Raw genomic sequence first — 23507 nt, forward strand, 5'->3', positions numbered from 1 at the left:
TCCATTTACCAGACCTTCTAGTTCCTTTAGCTTGGTAGTGTGACCCAAGCGCTGATGCCACAGATTAGCTGTCACTGATGCACTTGATGCACTATAACAGATAGGTGAAGCTCCTTCAACATCTAACTGATACAGTCCATCAGCTCTTTGTGTTCCCATTCCTCGAAGAATTCCATCCTTGTCACGTATGTAGCAACGAGATCCTTTGAACTGCACTGTATATTTCCTTTTCTTGTAGCAGCTCCCACTGAAAAGAGATTTCCAGACAACTTTTGGAACGTACAACACATCATACATAGTGGCAGGTTTAGCATCACTGACTTTGAAGATCATGTTCAATTTAACAATGCCAAACCTTTGGCTTCAACACTCACAACTCTGCCATCACCCAGTTTTACAGAAGACTGTGGTTTGAGAACTGCTGGTAATCTTGAAGAATTTTCTTTTAAATCACACAACACGTCATGTGTTTTGATTCTCCAGAATCGATCCAACAACCTCAATTTGTCTTTGGTCCTTCAGTAGATTTCGCATTTTTAATTAGCAACGAATGCACTTTTCAAGAGTCTTCTCTGCCATTTCACAGATCACAATTTTTTGGCTTTGTGGTTGGTTTTTTTATTTCGTTTTTTTTTTTTTTTTTTTTTTTTTTTTTTTTTTTTTCCAGCTTGGACAGTTACGCTTTATGTGTCCTTTCTTTTCCACACGTTGTAACATCTCCATGAACTTTTTCTTTCAGCTCCCACTACTTTTTTGAATCAATCTGCATTCCTCTGTGAACTTGTGTTGACATGGCTGATGCACCACCTGATGTAGCAGCACCGTAGTCATCAACATTAGCTCTCTTTTGCTCTTCGTTTATTAAAGCTTGCTGAACAAACTGCAGTGTCAAATTGTCTATCTTTGTCTCCAGAGCTGTAACAATTGTAGCGTAGCTTGGTGGTAAGCTACCCAGGAGTGTTACGATCTGATCTTCTTCTTCAATTACAGCACCTATTGCCTTTAGCTGATCAGTCAGTTTTCCCATTCGTTTTAAATGATCATTTAAGCTTTCCTTTTCTTTCATTTCACATCTGAAATATTTCTTCTTTAGAAACAGTTTATTTGCTAAAGTGTCTCTCTCAAATGTCCTTTTAGCGTGTCCCCAAGCCTCTTTTGGTGTTTGGCAACTTGTTATCAAATACAGTTGTGGTGTACTCAATTTCAGCACTAAACAAGGAAAATGCCCTTTCTCTCCGTCTCTCAAACTCTGCCGTAGCTTGTGCGTTAGCATCCGCAGTTAGCATATCCGTCTCAGTTAGCATACCCCATAGTCCTTTAGCTTTCAGCAAATGCTCCATCTGAAACTTCCATGTTGCCCAGTTTCTGGTCCGCTCAGCTTGTCAATAAACGTCTTATCATCCATTGTGAATTCCACAACTCTCGTTTATCTGACTCAGCAACTAAGTTTACAGAGCTTTTTTAGCGACGCTCTGGGCCCATAACCTGTTGAAAGCAGCCATTTTTATTTAACACAACAGAACAACAACGATGCAGTACTTAGCAGATGCAACAGATGGCAGCACAACAGCCACTCCATTAACAACCATTGAACAAATTACTGCTTCATATTTCAACAAAAACAAATACAGAAGAAATCACCTCAGTCGGATTCAAATGGCCCAGTTTGGGGTCTATTATCGAATTTCGCTGCAATGGCTTCTGCTTCATCTATGAATTTGCTTCTGCAAATTTTATAATCTGAAATTTTACTCGTAAGTGCAAGTTTGTAGCTTACACTTCCCACGATTGTCCCCGGTGAAATGAACTGATATAAACACTAAAACAATTTCCAGGCGTTGTTAGTGTGTGTGTAGTTGTGCATGAACGAGCCGATGCATGGAAGTGGGTGGACAGGAGCTGAGGAGGGTTTTAGCGCTAAACTCATCCAGTTTATGCGATCACATTTAACTGGAAATTTATTACAATGGGACCAGATTTTTCATCCGAGGTAGGTGAATATCCGACGGATTTATGTGATGATTTTATTGGAATTAATGTTAGGAAAAATCAGGACCTGCAGATGCCATCCAACTAGAGCGAAAACCCGATTTGTGCGACTTCGACTTAGGTGATTTTTACTGTATAAAGCGCATGAAAAATACAACTCACCATAACACTGAATCAGTGTAAGCCCCCTGAGCTTGTATTCTGATACTCATTTTTGCTGGCTTCTGGTTTGACTGGGTTCGGCCGATTTCACATGGAGCGTGGCTGCAGAGCCGCGGTGTCAAGCGCTGGAGAGTCAGTTTGATGGCTGGGTCTACCTCACTGCTATCCCCGGTGTTGATAAATAAAAATGGTAATGGACTAGTTCTTACATAGCGCTTTTCTACTCTTGTTGAGCACTCAAAAATTTAAAGAAGCGTTATGTAGGTCAACCAACCGATTTCGTTAGACAGGTCTGAAGCTTCTGGGTTTAATTTTAGCGGTGACGTATCATGTGAGCAGAAACGTCTTGACACGTCAAGAGAAAGTCATGGAGGGAAGTAACGGAGCGAATCCGCCCATTTTTCAAATAAATATAGTTTAGGGCGCAGATAAAATAAAACGGAAATAATTTAAGTTATTTATTCTTTATGTGCGGCCCGGTACCAAATGTCCCACGGCCCGGTACCGGTCCACGGCCTGGGGGTTGGGGACCTCTGATCTACCATTCACGCACAAGCTGTCCTTCAATAGGCAGACCACAAATAATTGGTTACCAAGTGTGTGTGTGTGTGTGTGTGTGTGTGTGTGTGTGTGTGTAAGAGCAGGGAAAAATCTCTGTGTATTGTGTGCACCAAACATGCTCAATAATGAGGGTGAGAGGCCACGATGATGCCCATCAGAAGCCCAAGACAGACAGAGAAGGACCCAGAAGACCCGGACCGCCTGACGCACCCCAGGAGTGCTGAAGACCAGAGGCCTAACATCCACATGACCACCCCAGCAGAAGGAAGAGGGAAGAGGCCCAGTCAGCGTCCCCAAGGTCAAAGGGCATGCACTGGGCTTGCACTGGGCAGTCAACCCCAGTGCATGCCAAGAACAAGGCCCAGGGCCCCAAGTGCCACAGAATTGCTCACAGGAGTGTTTAGAGCCGCTTTATTTGATGTTTTTCTGAAATATGCAGCAATATCACATGACAGTAAATGTGTACAGAGTTGGGAGGAAATTTGCACAAGTCCATTAAAATTTTAGTGTCACCTCTTTAAGACCTTGTATGAGAGTTTTTTTTGTTGTTTTTGTTTTTTTTATATATAGTGTGTTATGCAAATATGGTAATATAATTTTCAGTATAACAAAACGTGTACTGGACTGTGCAATAAAATGGCCAAACTGCAGGACATGAAGACGTGTGATGTGTTCTGAGTCGCTCACCTGTGCTGTGTTATCCAGAAGGAAACAAAATTCTGGGTGCAGATGGCTTGATGGTGACTTCTCACATAAGGGCTCACTTAACTGCAGAATATCAACCCCCTCTGAGCTAAAGTGGATGGATGCTCTATGATTCTGTAAACTGAGGTGGCTGTGATTGTTTTCATCTGACAGTGACTCCGGAGAGGGTTTACTGAGAGATGTTTGTTCTGTCCTCAGTAGCTGAGCACCTGTCACAATCACTCTTTTTTTTTCCTCTCATGTCCTCCTCAGGAGTCCAGGCTGAAGAAAAGCGCAGGCCAACAGGTAAGAAGAGAAATAAGAAATAAAGAATTACAGAAGTTTGATTTTAATATTTTTAGAAATAAATTATGTTTCTGTTTAGCGTTTGATGATGTCAGGTTGGTGGGAGGAGCCAGTCGCTGTGCAGGAACACTGGAGGTGAAACAAGAAGAGTGGAGGCCAGTGAAGGACACTTTGTGGACCCGGAGGGAAGCAGCTGTTGTCTGTGAACATCTGGACTGTGGCTCTCCTCTTTCTGTGGGACAGAGAGAGGAAGTCTCAAGCAGACCTGTGTGGTCGATCCTCGGTTCCTGCGTTAGTCCTCAATATTCTCTGCGGTATTGTATAATACCTTCGACAGCGTCTTTTAACTCCATCATTGAGATAACCTGCTCAGGTAAAACCCTTTGTGATATCATCTCTATGACATAAGTGTGACAATAATATTACTGCTCAATACAGGCAACAGCTACAAGAGCAGCAAAATATCTTGAAAGAACAGAGCTTCAGGGGTCCTCTGGACTCAAAGAGCTTCTTCTTTTCCAGCAGCAGCGTAGCTTAACTGGACTTCATCAGTTTTCTCCTTCACCCTGGGCAGCTCCTTAAAAGGAGGCAGTTTTAGATCTCTGTAAGTTTCCTTAAGAGATTTTTAATCAGGATTACAGATCTTTTAAGAACAATGAGAAGAGGCATGTGTGTTGAAGCTGTTTGTGTGGAGAACATAGATTTTGGAGCTGAGCAGAAAGAACAGAGCAAACTGATGTTGATGATGATGTGATATTTAAAACCATCAAAATCATCACATTTCATCAAGATTTTCTTACCTGAATGTGTTTGCCTCAGTGCTGAAACCTGACTAAAACATCCTCCATCACGCAGGAAGAACGTGTACACTCTGGGTCACTAATGTTATTTTAGGAAAAAAATCATTTGAGTGCATTTTCTGTAATTCCCCATTTACTTTTGCTGTGCTGTTCAAAGATACACATCTATTCAAAATATGCCATAAAAAGACCATATTTAGAGGTTAATCTACTTGTTCATTGTTTATTAATGGACATTTGAAGTGAGCACACAGAATAATTACGGTGAGCTAAATCAGATTTAGAGGAGAGCAATGTTCCCTCTAATTTTTCATGTGTATGGGCATACACAAAAGACCACAAAAGAGGACCACTGTGAGCAACATCAGATGTACACACTGTGGCCACACACCAGTATTACACCTGTCATAAACCAGGGATCATAGTTACAAGTTACATGGCTTATTAAAAAAATCAGATTACAGCATTTCCATTAGTTTGCTTTTAATATAAGTGATTTGGCCCACTGAAAATGAAAAAAAAAATCTTGTCGTTCATGAGATGTGAGATGTGTATTATGTTATATGTGAGAGTCCTGCTCTGGAAGAAATGAGACATTACATCTTTCAGGCATAACTTTTTGTTCACATTAAAACATTCACATTTTTCACAGTGGAGTGTGTGCTGTAGCTTGTGATAGAATATAAATTCCTGTACAAAATGGTACAGAAAGAATTTTTATTGGTCTAATTAGTATGGCAGGAGTGTCAAACTCAATTATATGAAGGGCAAAAATTGAAGACAGTCAGAATTAAAAATCATTTTAATCAGCAATATGATTTGAGTGCTCAGAATACAGCAAACATTTTTAAAATATAAAATTTTTCTTCAAAAATGTTATCAGGAAAAATGAGAATATTTCAAGCTGATGAAAATTTGCTAATATTTCAGGTAAAAATTGTGATGTGAATTTTTGCGCTTCACATGCGGAAAAACGCTGCATAAACTGCGCAGTGTGTCCAGTTTATGAGCAGAAAGTGCAGCTGCAAACACAGCGGTGAAGACCTCCTCTGATTTCCATCCCTGCAGGGACAAAGGTGCCGCCGTTTGTGAACTTTTACTGTGATAAACCCTGTGTTGGATGTGAAGCGCAATTTCTCAGCTTTCAGAAACTGTTTGAATTTTTCCGATAGGAATTGCGGAATTACGGTAATTCAAAATTCCTTTGGTCACCCGGCTCAGCGGTGATACACTCAGTGTTAAACAGCTGTTGACGCCAGGTAAGGGCACGTAATGGGTGCCTCAGCGACGATCACCGACGATCGCCGGTACTTACGGTGCTAATGACACATTGTGTCTTCAGGACTTTGCTGCACAGCGCTTCCTGCTGTGTGACGCAGTGATGCACTGTCAGCTCACCTGTGCAGGTCTCCGTCTGCATCTTCTCCCTTAACTGTCCTTTCCTCCGCACAGTTTCCACTTTTCATTTTCCATTTTTGGGGGTCAGGCTGCTTATATGTTACTGTAAAAGTGCTGTCTGCTGATCAATGAGTCACTGGCAACACAAATGGGTTAGTGCACAGGTCTTGGCCTGCAGCAACTGTTGCAGTGCATTATGGGATTTGTAGTATAAGTCGTGGGAGCCATTAATAATAGCTATATGAAATCATCTCGCGGGCTGTATGAAATTACATCGTGGGCCAAATCCGGCCCACGGGCCTTGAGTCTGTCACATGTGTTTTATGGTTTATGTTGGATTCAATTTTTTGCGCTGCATAGATTTTCTTGTGCGCTGATCATGTGCAAGCAGTGCGCGATTGCGCAGGCGCGCAGCTTACAGGGAACACTGGAGGAGAGTGATTATTAATGTCGCGTTGTTAGGGACAACCTTAACCCTTAGTGAGCTCCGAGAGACGACACAGACACATACCACCCGGTTTGGAACCCTGACCGTTTATTAAAATGTTCCCCCTCCCTCTTGCATTACATGACCCACAACGAATGTTCCTACCCCCTAACTGAGCTGATATTACATCCCCCTTTCTGAGACAAGTAACTTCTTTTTTTTTTAAACTCCGACTGTATCGAGTCAACTTAACACTTCAAGATGCAAACCATTTTCTGTTTCTAATTCTACTATGGACAGTTATTTTTAGTTTGACAATTACAGTGTCATTTCAAACAATTTTTTTTCTCTTTTTTTCCTCTCTAGAGAAGGGTGGGGTAGACTACCCATCCCTTCTGCCAAGTGTGGGGATTATTCTGCCCCATTGCCCACTCGGCTCTCTGTACCTTAACTTATGTACAAACAAAGTCCTGAAGGTGACTAGGGACCTTCCTGTTTCTGCTGGGGTAACGACGCTCAGGCGTTTGGCTCTGCTGATGTGGTTGAACTTGAGCCTCTGGTGAGGGGAGTGTTCTGGCTGTGTCTGTCGCCGTGACTCCGTCTGTTGGCATGTCAGGAAAGCTAGTCGCGATGTCAGGAGCCACCGGGGTTGGGGAGAGATGGAATTTGTTTCTCCGTAGGATGCCCCGAGGTGTCTCCACAATGTAGGATCTTGGTGTGTCTGCAGGGGACACCACTGTGCCTCGCTCCCCAATGTCCTTTACCGACACATTCTTAGCAGGATGGAGATGTGTCATGACATGTGTTCTATGTCTGTGGTCATAGTTGCGTTTCTGTTTTCTCCTGTATGTGTTTTCTGTCTCTCTTAGCTTGTCCCAGTCCAAACATCTTGGCTGGAGTTGGGATGGTGCTATAGGAACAGATGTTCGGATCCTTCTTCCCATGAGAAGCGCTGTGGGACTGTATCCATTCGCCAGTGTAGCAGCGCGGTAGGCCATGAGGGCGAGATAGGGGTCGGTTGACTTTTTTAGAAGATCCTTAATGGTTCTCACTGCTCTCTCAGCCTCCCCGTTGCTCTGTGGAAAATGAGAACTGGACGTCACATGGTTGAAGCCCCATTCCTGTGTGAAATGTTGGAAACTGTCACATGAAAACTGTGGGCCCTTATCCGAACTTACAACTTCAGGAAAATCATGACGAGCAAAGATCGATTTAAAGTGCTGGATCATTGCTTCTGAAGTAGTGGATGATAATTTGGCAGCTTCAAAGAATCTGGAAAAATAGTCGACAATAAGGTAATGCTGGTTACTGATAGGTTCAGATCATTTTAATAACTCAGAGAACAAACACACAACTCTTTTGAACTTGCGCAAGGAGGAGAGATCCGTTCCTTGAACTCAGCTCGCGGCTGAGCGGAAGTTATCTGTCCTGAAGGACCGCTTCCTGCGCAGCGTTTTTATTCGGACTTTCACAATAAGATCACGTGGGTTACACCAAACGCAGTTTACAGCATGTAATAAACAACATTCTTGGCTTTTTCCTTACCATATATGGTCGTAAGCATACTGTGACATGTGCGCGTGTAACATGGCGTATACGAGACACGTATCCTATATGTGTTCTCTGCAGGCTGAGAGCAGCCTGCAGGTAACTACAACTTCCTTTGTAAAAAATGTCACCACGTGTTTCCATTTCACACATAAACACAACAGTATCATATGTACATAAAACAACTTATAGAAAATATACAAACAGAAGATATGATAATTTATAATAAACAGAATGGAATTTATACCATAACTCCAACAGTTACCATACTGGAAAAGATCGGCTCCGACAGTGGACCATGGTCTGGCTGGAAATACTGTCGGCATCATTGGTTCTTTGAAGTTTGTTCACTCTCGCGCACAAGTGTCACAGCTCTCAATCAACTGTTGCAGTTCCTTGCTAAGACCTGGCCACCACACCGACTGCTTAGCACGCTCACGGCATTTTGTCATGCCCAAATGTCCCTCGTGCAAATTGCACAACATCTCTGCCTGGAGGGATGCCGGGATGACAATTCTTCCTCCTTTTAGCAGCACTCCATTTTGTACTATGAATTCGCCTGAAAATGGCATGTAGGGCCGGATTGCCTCTACAACAGAGAATTTATTAGGCCAGCCCTCTAAACAATGTGTGTTGAGCTGGTGAAGTGAAGGGTCATTGTCTTGGTGTGTTTGAATCTCCCTGAGCCTTGGCTCTGTGACGGGTAGATTTGCCATGACTGTATTGACATAGAGGTTTATTTCTTCCTCCTGCAATCCATCTGCTGTGCTAGTCACCGGAGATCTAGAAAGCACATCTGCCGTTGCAATGTTCTTACCGGACACATGTGAGATTGTGTACGAGAACCTCATCAGTCTCATTCTGAGACGTTGTATTCGCGGTGGGAGCATGTCTAATGTCTTTGAGCCCAGCAAAGAGACCAAGGGCTTGTGGTCTGTTTCCATATGGAAGTTTTTTCCAATGAGAAACTCTGCGAATTTCTCACAGGCCCATGTGGAGGCCAGTGCCTCCTTTTTGATTTGGGCATACCTCTGCTCAGTGCTTGTTAAGGATCTGGAAGCATACGCTACTGGTTTCCAGTCCTGGTCTGTTTGCTTTCGAAGGAGGACAGCACCCAAGCCACATGATGATGCGTCAGCAGAGACCTGTGTCTCAGCATTTGGGTCACAAAGTGCCAATCCTGGTGGTGTTGTAAGTTCCTTTTTAATTACCTCAAAAGCTTCCTGCTGTTGGGAGCTCCACATCCACATATTTGACTTTTTCAGCAAGTCTCTCAGCGGACGGGTTTTTCTCAGCCAGGTGGGGTATGAATTTTCCCAGATGATTTATCATTCCCAGCAGCCCTCTCACCTCGCTGATGTTGTGTGGTTCTCTCATGGCCTTGACTGCGTTCACCTTTTCTGGGTCTGCGCTCACTCCTGATGCTTCAATCACCTGCCCCAGAAACTTGATTCTGCTCTTGGAAAACTCTCATTTTTTGTTGAGTGTGACCCCCGGCCTCCTGAAGTCGTGACAGTGTTGCACGTAGCCTCTCATCGTGCCCTGTTGAGTAGCTCCCCAGATGAGTACATCATCCATGTGGCACAAAACGCCCTCCAGATCCTCAAGGGTTTTGTGTCATACGCTTCTGGGAGTGCTCTGGAGCAGAAGAAATTCCAAAGCACAGGCGATTGTAACGGTACCTTCCAAATGGAGTTATGAAGGTAGTGAGCAGTGAAGATTCTTTGAGAGTGGAATCTGCCAGAATCCAGAATTCACATCTAGCTTTGAAAATACTTTGGCTCCTGCCAGCTGTCCCAGTGTGTGCTCTGCAGAGGGACACCGGTGTCTTTCCCTCATGACTAGGTTTGTAGTACTCGAGATCGGTCTTGGTCTCTAGACCGCTTTCTGATTGTCTGGGTCTTGTCATGGACTCGACCGCATTTGGTCTCGGTCTTGTCATGGACTCGACATTGCGGACTCGGGATTTTACTTCAAGACCAGTCAAGACCACAGCTCTGGAAATATCACAAAATTTCCCAGAATACTGTCCAATTTATTTGTTAACATCTTTGCTTTTATTGGATGCAAAACGTACTGATTCAAATCCAACAAAGATTGCGCTCCTCTGCCTCTCAAAGGAGCACCTCGCAGACTCCCCGCCCGGCTAGGTCGCTATTATCGCTGCTTACGCCTGTTCATTTCACCGCAGTTTGCAATGTACACAAGCACGGACAGTTTCATTCACAATGTGCACTTTGAATCTCACTATGGCAGTGGTTCTCAATCCTCAGGCCCTCGTGGCCCAGTGTCCTGCAGGTTTTAGATGTGTCCTCTGCCTTCAACACACCTGAGTCAAATATAGAAGTCATTAGCAGGACTCTGGAGAACCTGACTGCATACTGAGGAGGTAATTCAGCCATTTTCTTTACTGCTGCTATGCTGATTTTTGGAGCTCCTCCTTTTTTTTTCTTTTCTAAAGCAAGAAAAAATCCATCGCGCTGCTGACACCATGTCGCGTTGTTAGGGACAACCTTAACCCTTAGTGAGCTCCGAGAGACGACACAGACACGTATCATCCGGTTTGAAACCCTGTCCGTTTATTAAAATGTTCCCCCTCCCTCTTTCATTACATGACCCACAACAAATGTTCCTACCCCCGAACTGAGCTGATACTACAACTAAAGCACTCAATGCAAAATTAAAAAGAGAAAAATAAGTCAAGAGAAGAGGAACTGATGAGGATATGACGACATATAATTTGATGGGAAAGGCACAGAATCCAGTGGGATTAAAAAGTAATTAAATGCTGATAAACATCTGTTGCTGTAATAAATATTCAGGGAGGGGCAGTCATCAGTTGGGGCTGAGGGGAGAGAGACAGGACAAAGACACACTGTGGAAGAGAGCCAGAGATTAACAATAACTAATAATTAAATGCAGAGTGAAAAGAGGTGAATGAAGAAGAAACAGTGCATTATGGGAATCCCCCAGCAGCCTAGGCCTATAGCAGCATAACTAAGGGAGGGTTCAGGGTCACCTGATCCAGCCCTAACTATAAGCTTGATCATAAAGGAAAGTTTTAAGCCTAATCTTAAAAAATAGAGAGGGTGTCTGTTCTCCTGAATCCAAGCGGGAGCTGGTTCCACAGAAGAGGGGGCCTGAAAGCTGAAGGCTCTGCCTCCCATTCTACTCTAAGTAATCCGAGGAACCACAAGTAAGCCAGCAGTCTGAGAGAGAAGTGCTCGTTGGGGGTGATATGGTACTATGAGGTCTTTGAGATTAAGATGGGGCCTGATTATTCAAGGAACCTTGTAGGTGAGAGAAGATGTGTTGTTAATGAAGAACTCATGTTGGAGTTGTGCTGAGTGTGAATCAGTGAAGTTGTTTGCTGCCATCTTCTCTTGTGTGTCTGCTGTCTCTGATCTCTCTGTGTGATCTTTTTCTGATCTCTCTGTGTGATCTTCTCTGATCTCTCTGTGTGATCTTCTCCTGATCTCTCTGTGTGATCTTCTCTGATCTCTTGTGTGATCTTCTCTGATCTCTCTGTGTGATCTTCTCTGATCTCTCTGGTTGTGATCTTCTCTGATCTCTCTAGACTCTGTCAGGCTGCTGAATGGTTCCAGTCTGTGTTCAGGCAGACTGGAGGTGAAGTCTGACCAGGCTGGTCCTCAGTGTGTGAAGCTGACTTTGACCAGCAGGATGCAGAGGTGGTCTGTAGGGAGCTTGGCTGTGGGCCTCCTTCGGTCCTCCAGGGGGCGCTCTATGGAGAAGTGGAGGCTCCGGTGTGGAGCAGAGAGTTCCAGTGTGGAGGCCACGAGTCTGCTCTCCCTGGACTATAGAAGCTTAGGCTCAGCTAGAAGCAGCTGCTCACCCTGGCAAAGCTGTTGGACTCACCTGCTCAGGTAGAAGAGGAGCTGCAACCAAAGCCCTTCCTTAACTCCATAACTTTCTGGTCTTCTGATTTCCAGCAGCAGCTGCTCTTCCTTCACACACCTTCCTTCACTCTGCATGTGATTCTCAATGGTTTGTACAGACAGATTTGGGCAGTTTTCTAAAACAAGATGGTTTTTGGATGAATTGTGAACAGTGAAATCTACAAACAATGACAATTTAATGTTTAAAACCATCAAAAATCACTGGGCCTCATTGTCAAATTGTGCATACGTGCAAATCTGTTTGTGAATAGTACATACAAACATTACGTCGCCAAATTCATCAATATTTTCTTCCCTGCATCAGTCTGTAGTCTTTGAACAAGGTTATAAAGGCTCAAACTGGCTGACACACTCTGAGATAGAAACACTCAAGGTGAGTATCTAGAACCAAATGGGGGGTAAGCGGATAACCCTACAGTCATGTCCGAAATGTTGGAACCCCTGAAATTTTTACAGAAAATAAAGTATTTTTACCAGAAAATTACTGCAATCACACAATTTGTTATGCACATGTTTATTTCCTTGTGTGTATTGGAACACAAAAAAACAGAAAAATATAAAAGCAAAATTCATATAATTCTACGCAAAACTCCCAAAATTGGCCTGAAAAAAATTACTGGTACCCTAAATTTAATGTTTGGTTGCACACCCTTTGGAAAAAATAACTGAAATCAATCAATTCTATAACCATCAAACAAGCTTCTTCCACCTCTCAGCTGGAATTTGGAGCACTCTTCTTTTGCAAACTGCTCCAGGTCTCTGATGTTTGGAGTCTGCCTTCTCCCAGCAGCATTTAAGATCTCTCCACAGTTTTCAGTGGGATTTACATCCAGACTCATTGCTGTTAATTCAGAGCTCTGCAGCTCTTTGTTTTCATCCATTTCTTTGTGCTTTTTGGAGTATGTTTGGGGTCATTGTCTTGCTGGAAGACCAATGACCTTGGATAAAAACCCAGATTTCTGACTCTGGGCTCTACATTACGACCCAGAATCCTTTGGTAATCTTCAGATTTCATGAAGCCTGCACACAGTCAAGGAATCCAGTGCCAGAGGCAGCAAAACATCTTTGAACCTCCACCATCTTTGACTGTAGGTGCTGTGTTCTTTTCTTTGTAGGCCTTGTTCTGTTTCAGTAAACAGTAGAATGACGTGCTTTGCCAAAAAGCTCCATCTTGGTCTCATCTGTCCACAGGACATTGACCCAGAAGGATTTTGGCTTACTCTTGTACATTTTGGCAAACTACAGTCTAGCTTTCTTATGTCTCTGTCAGCAGTGGGTCCTCTTGGGTCTCCTGCCACAGCGTTTCCTTTCATTCAAATGATGATGGATAGTTAGTACTGACACTGATGCACCCTGAGCCTGCAGGACAGCTTGAAGTTCTTTAGAACTTGATTGGAGCTGTTTATCCACCATCCAGACTATCCTGCACTGAAATCACAGTGTAAATATTATAACACAGTGTAAATATTATAATTTAAAAAGTGTGTATAGTATATAGAGTATAGTGTATAGTGTGAATTACTTTTTTTTATTTTTATTCTTCTTATTTATATGTGTGTGTATATAAGGTTGCAGGTACAAAATACATTTCACTGTGCATTGTACTGTGTATAACTGTGCATGTGACAAATAAACACTATCTTATCTTATCTTATCTAACCTCAAGGGAGGTTAGCTACAGAGCTGTGGGCTGTAAACTTCCTGATTATGTTGGACACCTTGGACAAAGGAACATCAAGATCTCTGGAGATGGACGTGTAACCTTGAGATTGTTGATATTTTTCCACAATGTTGGTCCTCAAGTCCTCAGACAGTTCTGTTCTCCTCTTTCTGTTCTCCATGTTTAGTGTGGCACGCACACACACACAATGCAAAGACTGAGTCAACTTCTCTCCTTTTTATCTGCTTTCAGGTGTGATTTTTATATTGCCCACACCTGTTACTGTCACAGGTGAGTTTAAACGAGTATTAAATGCTGGAAACGAAGTTTTTTACCCACAATTTTGAAAAGTTGCCAACAATTATCTCCGGCCCATTTTTGGAGTTTAGCATTAAATTATTTGGATTTTGGCTTTTTTTCCTCTTTTTGTGTTTTTCTAATACACACAATGGAAATGAACATGTGCATAACAAAACATGTGATTGTAATAATTTTCTTGGAGAAATTCTTAATTTTCTGTAAAAATTTTCAGGGGTGCCAACATTTTCAGCCATGACAGTACAAAACCTGTGAGGTCTATAGTACCACACTGAGAAGAGCATCAGTGTGATGATAAAGAGAGGTGGGGTTGAGTACTGCACAGTGGTGATAACAAACATAATCACAAACCTTACAGAAGCTGTGCTCACTGTGGAACAGAGGTAACAGGCCTACACTTACAACCACTTATATGATGGAGGGAGCAAGCTGGCAGTCTGTGTGCCTCCCACTCCACAAACTAGTGAAGGGTCTGACCCCAGTATCCAGCAGTCCTCTGACTGAAGAGACATGCCTCAGGGGACCAGTGTAGACTGGCTTTAGCTGGGATACATGAAATACATTATGCATCTTAAAGGTCCCAGGGAGCATCAGATGAACACACACAGAGTTAGTTCTCAGTTTGAAAAGGTCCACAGAATCTGAGATGGAGCTTCTTTGAGTCAGATTGTGATGGATGTCTCCAGAGGATAACCAAGCTTTTGTATCTAAAGTCTGAAGTTGGGGGCTGGAATCTGGTGTTGGTCTGCCAATTGTTTATTTGCCTCTACGATCCTCAGGAATGCTGTTTTGGGAGATGTCCTGATTCCTTACTGTAGGTGGTGTTGCACAGAGGGAACTGCTGTCTCACTCTCCAGGACTGGGAACAGCAGAGTCGAGGACTCATATAGGGACAAACCAGATGAGATCAGGAGTTGTGTGCATGCTCATCCCACAGCCACTGTCTGCTCTGAGTGATAGGGTTGATAGAGGGAACACAGTGAAGGGAAGCTTTTGTTAGCATGTTCTGTTTGACTGTTGGGCTGCAGGTGAAAGTCACAGGACAAGGTCAGTTCAGAGCATAATGATCTCCACACTTGTGAAGTGAAATCAGGTCCATGTCATCTGAGAACATCGACCCATCCCTGTGTTTGAGGGAACAAAGTGAGCTACCTCAGAGAAACAATGTAGCACAGTGAGGATGACAGCATTTTGTTTTGAGGACGTAATCCACAGACAAAGTCGCACGTGGACTTTGTCCAATTACATGTACAACAGAGGAAGAGGGAGATATCATTTAAAGAGGGAGAGAGAAATACAGTGCTTAACAAAGTTATTAGATCACCTGAAATAAAAATGAGAAAGACCATCCAGCATCTAGAAGTGCTTTAATGCAGACTCTTTCCTTTTCACTGAGTTCTCAGTATTTTAGCACTTTGAACATGAGCGAGGAACTTCAACCTGAGTTCCTGTTCCCATAACCAAATTTGAGGCGGCACACTGGACGTCTCTGAGGAGTCAGAAATGAATTGAGCATAATGTTCAAACACTTAAACAGCTTTTTTTCTTCAGTAAATAACTGCAGTCTGGTATAATTTATAAAACAGTAAATTTGAAAACTCATGGCCAAAAACAGTAATTATATTAACCATTAAAAGTGTTTCAATTAAAGAGCTGACACACCGCAGAATGCAATGTTACAAAAACATAAAAAAAATCAATTTTGGTAATTATCAGTAGCATAATGTTTTTTGAATAACTGTAGTGAATCTACACCACAGACTCAGCATTCACCACTTTACTTACTGCAGCCACGTTTATAAACTATCATCCCATCTGAGCGCAGACTTTGGAAGGTGTTTTGTGGCTTCACCCTCAGAAGCTTCAGGTTTGATCAGATGGGAATGATCCTTTCTGATGTAGCAGTTCATGGTTCTCTCTTATAATAATGTATTTCTCCTCTTCACACTGAGGTAAATGTGTTTCTTCTTTTAGATAAATGGGGTCACATTAGTGTGCGGATAGCAGTTGGTATTGATTTAGAGTGAGTCTACTTTGCTAATATGTACAATACATACATAAGAACAAAATGGACTAGTGTGCATATGTAACCGTGCTGAACTTGGCCGTGTATTAATTCAGCTCGGTCCAAATAATCATAACCCAGTTCTGTGTTTTCATTCGTCGTATAGTTTGTGTCTGCGTTGTGTTCAATGACAATCAGGAGACAGGATGAGATGAATGCTGACTTTATCTGCCTGCATGAAACGGAACATGTACTGGTCAGAATCATGGGCTCATCATCGGGTACAGCACCTCGTGCTCTTCTCCCATACACTGGCAACGAGGTTCCTGTGTCCACTACCCTTATCGCGGCTAACCACCAAGAGATGGCGCCGTTTCACCCGCTATGCATAAACCCAAAATGAAAAATAATGACAAGTGGAATCCAGTACAATATTAACTGTTACACTCCCCTCTGCTGAATTCCACTCGTCCCATTGCAACAAACAAAACAACAAAAAAATGACCAATACAATAAAACCACAGGTACAATCTCACAAAAAGGTGCACAACCGCTATTCTAATGCACAGGAAACCAAGACAGAACCACCGTTTCCAAAATTGCTGGTGAGGTATTATCACATCAAAATCACAGTTACAATTACCCAGTCACAAAGACTGTCCCATGAGGATCAGTATGAGAAAAGGGTTGGCCAGACCCTATCTACACACGTAGGGGAAAAAAATATGCCCATATACATATTAAATGAACATGTAGCTGCAAAACACACCTCTTGAATAGCAAGACAAACAGACAATTGATCAAAAATGTCACAAAACCTCGTCAAGGTAAAAATGAGAACAAACAAAACTGTAAGTCTATAACAAAGAACTCATGAGACCAATGTTGGTTTCTGGTGCATCATTTCAATAAGTCTAGTCACTGGTCTCAACAACCGCCCAGCTCTAGATCTACGGTGAGTCGCACCGTCAATTACTGTTGCTGTGGCAGCATCAGTAGCAGGTATATCGGTAGGAGCGTCAGTATTAGGAGCCGTAAGAGTCTCTGGGAAAAAAATGCCAGGGATGCCGGGCAGCCATAGTCTGGTGAACTGCTGTCCATCAACGTAGCTTCGTCAGTGGGTTGCAACTGATCAAAAACTGGCTGGCCTTGAGGTAACGCACTGCCCCTGGACAAGACATCAGCAGGTTCCAACGCTTCATCCAGCTCCAACTGCTCAGCATCCTCTGCACTTGACCCACTGCCTGCTCCCAAAGGCAGTTCAGACACCCACACTCTTGTTCTAAACTCTGCTGAGTCAGAAATAGTGTCACCGACAACTGACATCTCGACACTAAGGTCAAGTTCACTTGAAGATGGAGACAATACAACCTCCTCCTGGTCATCAGAGTCATGTTCGGACAGAGGGAAGTTTACTGGCATTATTAGGTTGCGATGGACCACTTTCACTTGCTCTGTAACAGGATTCTGAATCCTAAATGTGTGGCTCTCGTCCTTTCCGACCACCACATACACCGTGCTTTCCCAGCGGTCAGCAAGCTTCCGTTTGCCACGTTCCTTTCTATTGGCCAGCAACACTCTGTCGTTTACTTCCACCGGTACCCCCCGTACCTTACGGTTGTATAAATCAGCGTGACGCTGGAGCTGTTTAGTTGCCGCTGACTGAGCTACGGCCATGGCTTCTCTCATGTCCTTCCGCAAGGACTCAATGTAGCGGTCATAGTCCACCACCTCTGGATCACTGAGTACAGAGCCAAATATGACATCCACCGGAAGACGTGGCACCCTCCCAAACATGAGGAAAAACGGTGCATATCCAGTTGTTTCATGCACTGTACAGTTGTAGGCGAATGTCAGGGATTTCAGGGCCTCGGGCCAACGGTGTTTAGCTCTTGGTGGCAGCGCTCGAATCATGTTACCTAGAGTCCGATTCATCCTTTCACACGAGCCATTTCCCATAGGGTGATAAGGTGTAGTGTGTGACTTTTGCACACCTGCCACATTCAATAGCTCTGCAATTAGCGAGTTTTCAAAGCTGGCCCCCTGATCTGAATGTAGCCGCTTGGGAAACCCATAAATGCAAAAGTAGTTGTTCCATAACTGGTGCGCAACTGCTCTGGCTGACTGATTGGGGCACAAGAAGGCGTGTGCCATCTTCGTGAAGTGGTCAGTAGCCACTAGCACATCCAACGAACTATTTGACGAATCCTCAGCAGTCCAGAAATCGACACTGACCAGTTCAAGAGGTTCAGAGGTCATTATATTTTTCAATGGGGCTCTGGTGACTTGCTGACTACACAGCGTCTGCAGTGTCGTACATACTCCACAACATCACGCAGCAAGCCTATCCAATAAAACCTTTGTCTTGTCAGATACAATGTCCGCTGCTGACCCTGGTGGCCAGCCTCATCGTGAACACCTTGTAACACCTTACTGCGCAATGAGTGAGGAACAACAAAAAGGTAGGTCTTTCTCTTCGTGACAGGATTTTTAGCTACGCGGTACAGAACTCCGTCTCTCAGTACAAGCTTATCCCAGCTCCTCAAAAGCTTGACGACCTCAGACGATTCCCTGGCACGTTCCCTCCTGGATGGTCTCCGCTTTCTCTCCACAAAGAAGATTACTTTACTCAGAACAGCATCAGTTCTCTGCTTTTCTTTCAATACATCATGCGAGAACACCTCAGAGTTGATCTGCGGGGGTGTTAGAACTGTCTGCGAGAACTGTGGCAGGAGAAGGGCATGTGGGCACACCACAGCGTCACCTTCACTGCATCCATGAAGTGCAGCAGCCACCTCCAGCGATGATACTGTCCCTGACTTAACAACTGCCACACCCTGAGATATCTGTTGGCCGCACTCAGATGCTACTTCAGGTGGGTTAGCTGACCAGTGAAACACCTCCTGAACTCCATTAGCACCAAGCGCTGCAGCCTCTGCCAGTAACTTGTCATAAGGTACTCTTGTCAAACGGTGAGATGTACTAGACTGTACGAAGGGCTGCCTGCTAAGAGCATCAGCCACCACATTCTTTGATCCAGGAATGAACTTGATGTCAAACTGAAATGGCGCTAACTTAGCGATCCACCTCTGTTCACATGCATCTAACCGAGCCTTGGACAGAATATAGGTCAGCGGATTATTGTCTGTCCACACGGTGAATTGGTGACCTCTCAACCAGTGATGGAATTTGTCACACACCGCCCACTTTAAGGCGAAAAACTCTAGCCGATGCGCTGGATACTTAGACTGGGCGTAACTAAGCGATTTACTGGCGAAGGCAATTGGTCTGGCTGTTGAACCACCAGCAGGTACCTGTGACAGGACTGCACCAAGTCCGTCAGAAGAAGCATCCACAGACAGCAGAAAGGGCTCACTAAAGTTCGAGTGGGCCAGCATGACCCGAGCCAGCAAAGCCTGCTTAAGTTGGCAGAAAGCTTGCTGACAATCCCCAGTCCAATCCTCAGCATGGAGCTGTTTACGGGCTTGGCGACGTTTCCTCCCACCTCCACGTGGACCTTTAGAACCTGAGATTAGTCGAAATAATGGTCTGGCCATGGCAGAACAACCCTCAATAAACGGCTGGTAGTATATTCGTGCCATCCTCCATAAGGTCTGACTCAGTTAGAGCGGTGATAGCAGACACTTTGTCAGGATCGGGCTGGATCCCATCTGTACAAATGACATGACCGAGAAACTTCACTGACCTCTTCAGAAAGTGACATTTCTTTGGGGCGAGTTTGAGGTTATGGTTCTGCAGCCTCTGAAAGACCATTTTCAGACGCTCGAGTGCCAGCTCCTCTGTCGGGGCAAACACCAAGACATCATCCAGATAGCACAGTAAGCTCATGAAGTTCTGGTCCCCAAAGATATTTAACATCATCCTCATGAATGTAGCTGGACTATTACAAAGTCCTTGAGGCATCCGATTGTACTCGTACAATCCAAATGGCGATGAAAAGGCAGTGTACTTTCGATCAGCCTCATGGACTTCCACATTGTAATAGCCAGAGGTCAAATCCATGGTCGAAAAAAATGCATTGCCCCCCAAGGCTGCTAGAGCATCAGCTGGATGAGGGAGCGGGTGAGCATCCTTGATAGTGCGTGCGTTGAGCCAGCGGAAATCATTGCAGATCCGCAGGTCACCCGTCTTCTTCCAAATGATCACCAGTGGAGATGCAAACTCACTGCTAGACTTTCGAATGATTTCACGCTCCTCCATCTCATCCAACACCTCTCTCAGTTTTTCATACTGGGTGGGCGGTATGCGTCTACATGGTAACCGGAATGGTTTCTCATCCATGACTCTGATACGGTGTAGGCAACCAGTGGCCTTACCACAATCTAGCTTGTCCCTTGAGAAAATCGACTGGTATTCGACTATGAGTTCCGCCAGTCTAGCCTTGTATTCGGGGGCAACGTCACACGACTCAATGTCTACATCAGAGAGTCTCAGTTAACTTAGCTTTGACTAGGGAGGGTCGGTTACACATGTTGTCACAGGGTGAGGATGATCTGGTAAGGTGGAGGTCTCCGAAACCAGGCTGTGTCTCATACCATCATCAAGCGGCACCTGTACTTGTTGTTGGATACCGATTTGGGAATCAGCGAACACTTGCACTGAACTGCAAATAGACACATCCGCCAACTTAGCGTTACGTTTCAGAGTAACTGGCTTGTTAGATGGATTAATCACCTTTAGCGGGAGCCAGCCATCACCTCGTAAGATCGACACCGACCTCCCCACTAAGACTGTCCGTGGTTTAGATCTTGCTGTTGTTGGCTCCGCAACAACAGTACTTCCAACCAACATAGTATCAACCCGCGGCAGCTTGCCCCAAATCAGGTGCTCTGTCATGGGCTCAAGTGTAACAGCTCGTTTAATTTTAGCAGTTCCGACCGCATCTTGGATATCTTCATCACCATTTTCCATCCTTGAAAACAAGCTTAACAACCTCACATCACGACTGTCACTGGGTGCTGTGGAGCCCTGGTTCTGAAGATCACTCTTCACCTTAAACCTGTCAACAATATATCTTAGCAGGTTACTGCCAACAATCAGTTCTTCATTCTGGTTCTCAACTACCAATGTTGGAACAATCACTTTGCAGCTGTAAAGTTCCATCTCCAGATCGCACATTCCAGCAGGTAAGGTTCTGGAACCCCCACACCCAATCAACACGGTGTCTGTCGGCTCAAGGGTGGGGCCCCTCAACACATGCTGATGTAACAGCCGAGGTATTACATCAGAGCTCAGGGTGCATGCCATTGATCCGCTATCTAACAAAGCTCTGACCGTAACCTCTCCTCCCAGTGTCACATCTTCATAAAACAGTTTGTCATGTTGTTTGAGTCTCTGAATGTTTTGAACTATAGGTGTGTATCCCATCTCTCTCACTTCGCACACACTTTGGCATACAGACTCCATGTCATCATCAACATTTGCGACAGGGGGATCACTTTTAGGCCCAACACTTGCCCCCACCACATGCAGGCCACTCAGTTTTCCTGTGGTTGCGCCCCCTGCTTAGCGCCTCTAGCTTTCCTCACCACGGCCCCCGGACACTCCACTCGCACATGGTCAGGCGCAAAACAGTTAAAGCACAGACGGTTTGACCTGCAGTGGTACTGAGTAGTGTGTCCATCATCGCTGCATACCGCACAAGGTACTACGGGCTTTACTTTCATTGGTTGGTCTCTCTGTGTGCGCACATTGAACTTACTTTGAAACTTGTACTGTTGTGGCTGCTGCTCCAGAACACGTTCGAGCAGAGTGATGACCTGGTCCAGGCGGTCCGGGGAGCTCTCGGCTGCCTGTCCAGCAGGTGGCGACACAACAGCAGCCGCAGGCACAATCGCACTTGTGAGTGTCGCACGTTGCATAGAAGTGGTGACCTCCTGTTGCTGAGAAGACAAAACATTGGTCACACTGTGTTTGGATAGTCGCTTGCGAGCTCTGCAGTGTTCAACGAGCTTCTCGTGAATTTCTGCAACTGTCCATTCTTTCAGCTGTCTACACTTGAATATGAGCGACAGTTCAGGATCAGGACAGTTCTGGATAAACATGGCAGCTAAGTCACGTGACAGATAGTCAAGACCTTGTAGGTGAGGAGAAGATGTGTTGTTAATGATGAGCTCATGTTGGAGTTGTACTGAGTGTGAATCAGTGAATAGTTGTTTGCTGCCATCTTCTTCTTGTGTGTCTGCTGTCTCTGATCTCTGTGTGATCTTCTCTGATCTCTCTGTGTGATCTTCTCTGATCTCTCTGTGTAATCTTCTCTGATCTCTCTGTGTGATCTTCTCTGATCTCTCTATGTGATCTTCTCTGATCTCTCTGTGTGATCTTCTCTGATCTCTCCAGACTCTCTCAGGCTGCTGAATGGTTCCAGTCTGTGTTCAGGCAGACTGGAGGTGAAGTCTAACCAGAGCTGGTCCTCAGTGTGTGAAGCTGACTTTGACCAGCAGGATGCAGAGGTGGTCTGTAGGGAGCTTGGCTGTGGGCCTCCTTCGGTCCTCCAGGGGGCGCTCTATGGAGAAGTGGAGGCTCCGGTGTGGAGCAGAGAGTTCCAGTGTGGAAGCCATGAGTCTGCTCTCCTGGACTGTAGAAGCTCAGGCTCAGCTAGAAGCAGCTGCTCACCTGGCAAAGCTGTTGGACTCACCTGCTCAGGCAGAAGAGGAGCTGCAGCTTTGATTTGGTTCAAACTCACTTTATTCTGTTACTGATGACTCTCTGCTTTCTGTTCAGAGCCTGTCAGGTTGGTGGGAGGTGATAATCGCTGTGAAGGATTACTGGTGCTGAAAGATGCGGGAGTGGAAATCATTGACTGGAAGCCACAGACAGCAGATGCTGTCTGTGCACTTCTGGGTTGTGGCTCTGCTGTTTCCACAGAACAAGTGCCCGAGGCGTCAAACAGATATATCTGGGCAATCACAAGTGACTGTATTCAGAGTGGATATGGTCTGAATGAGTGTGCAAAATTAAAAGAATCATCTTTCGTCACACTATTTAAGTGTTCAGGTAAGCTCATCACCAGTGACATTGAACATGTCATCATCAGAATTTGGACAAGGTGAAAAAAAAAATACTAAAGTAAAAGTTAAAAGTAATCTTAAATTAAACTACTCAGAAAGTAAATAAAGGAAAACTAGAAAGAATTAGAAATAAAATAAAAGTGACAGAGCAGTACCATGATCTATCGCTGTCTGTTATTAACATTGCATCAGTAATAAATCCTAGGATTTTGGTTTCTGGGCTCTCTTTCTCCAGTCTTGAAACTTGTGTTTTATGTGGACCATCACTGTGAAGAAGCTCTTCATCCCACTCTGACCACTGAGGGGCCAGCCTAAAGGAGGCTTGGCAACCTTGAGGTGGAGCAGATCAGCCATTTGTTTCACCCATTGTCTGCAGAATTAGTGGCAGGTATTTTGGTGATGTCCAAAAGCCTTTTGTCCTTTCAGGTTGTGTACCTGACACTAGTATAAGGAGCAGCTTGGTGTACACATAACTGTTAAGCACAGTAACATGTTTTGATCCCAGATTTCTACATGTCAGAATATGCAGTCAACATGGTCATAGTAAAGTTCATGGCACAAGAACTGGCTTCCCAGTTTTCCAGTGTCCTTCAACTGAAGAAGGTTGATACGTTAAAATCTTCCAACCTGCCCACATTCTCTTGATAAAAAACAAGTTATTTTGAATTATTATTCTGTTAATCTGGCCAAAAACTTTAAAG

At 44.4% G+C, this 23507-nt stretch overlaps 1 pseudogene; it reads left to right on the forward strand.

The window, feature by feature from the left end:
• Positions 1-2856: 2856 nt before the first annotated feature.
• The window catches only part of LOC115776286 (scavenger receptor cysteine-rich type 1 protein M130-like), a 37810-nt pseudogene continuing 17159 nt past the window's right edge, over positions 2857-23507 (forward strand).

This window comes from Archocentrus centrarchus, unplaced genomic scaffold (assembly GCF_007364275.1).
Source record: "Archocentrus centrarchus isolate MPI-CPG fArcCen1 unplaced genomic scaffold, fArcCen1 scaffold_30_ctg1, whole genome shotgun sequence".
Classification (NCBI taxonomy): domain Eukaryota; kingdom Metazoa; phylum Chordata; class Actinopteri; order Cichliformes; family Cichlidae; genus Archocentrus; species Archocentrus centrarchus.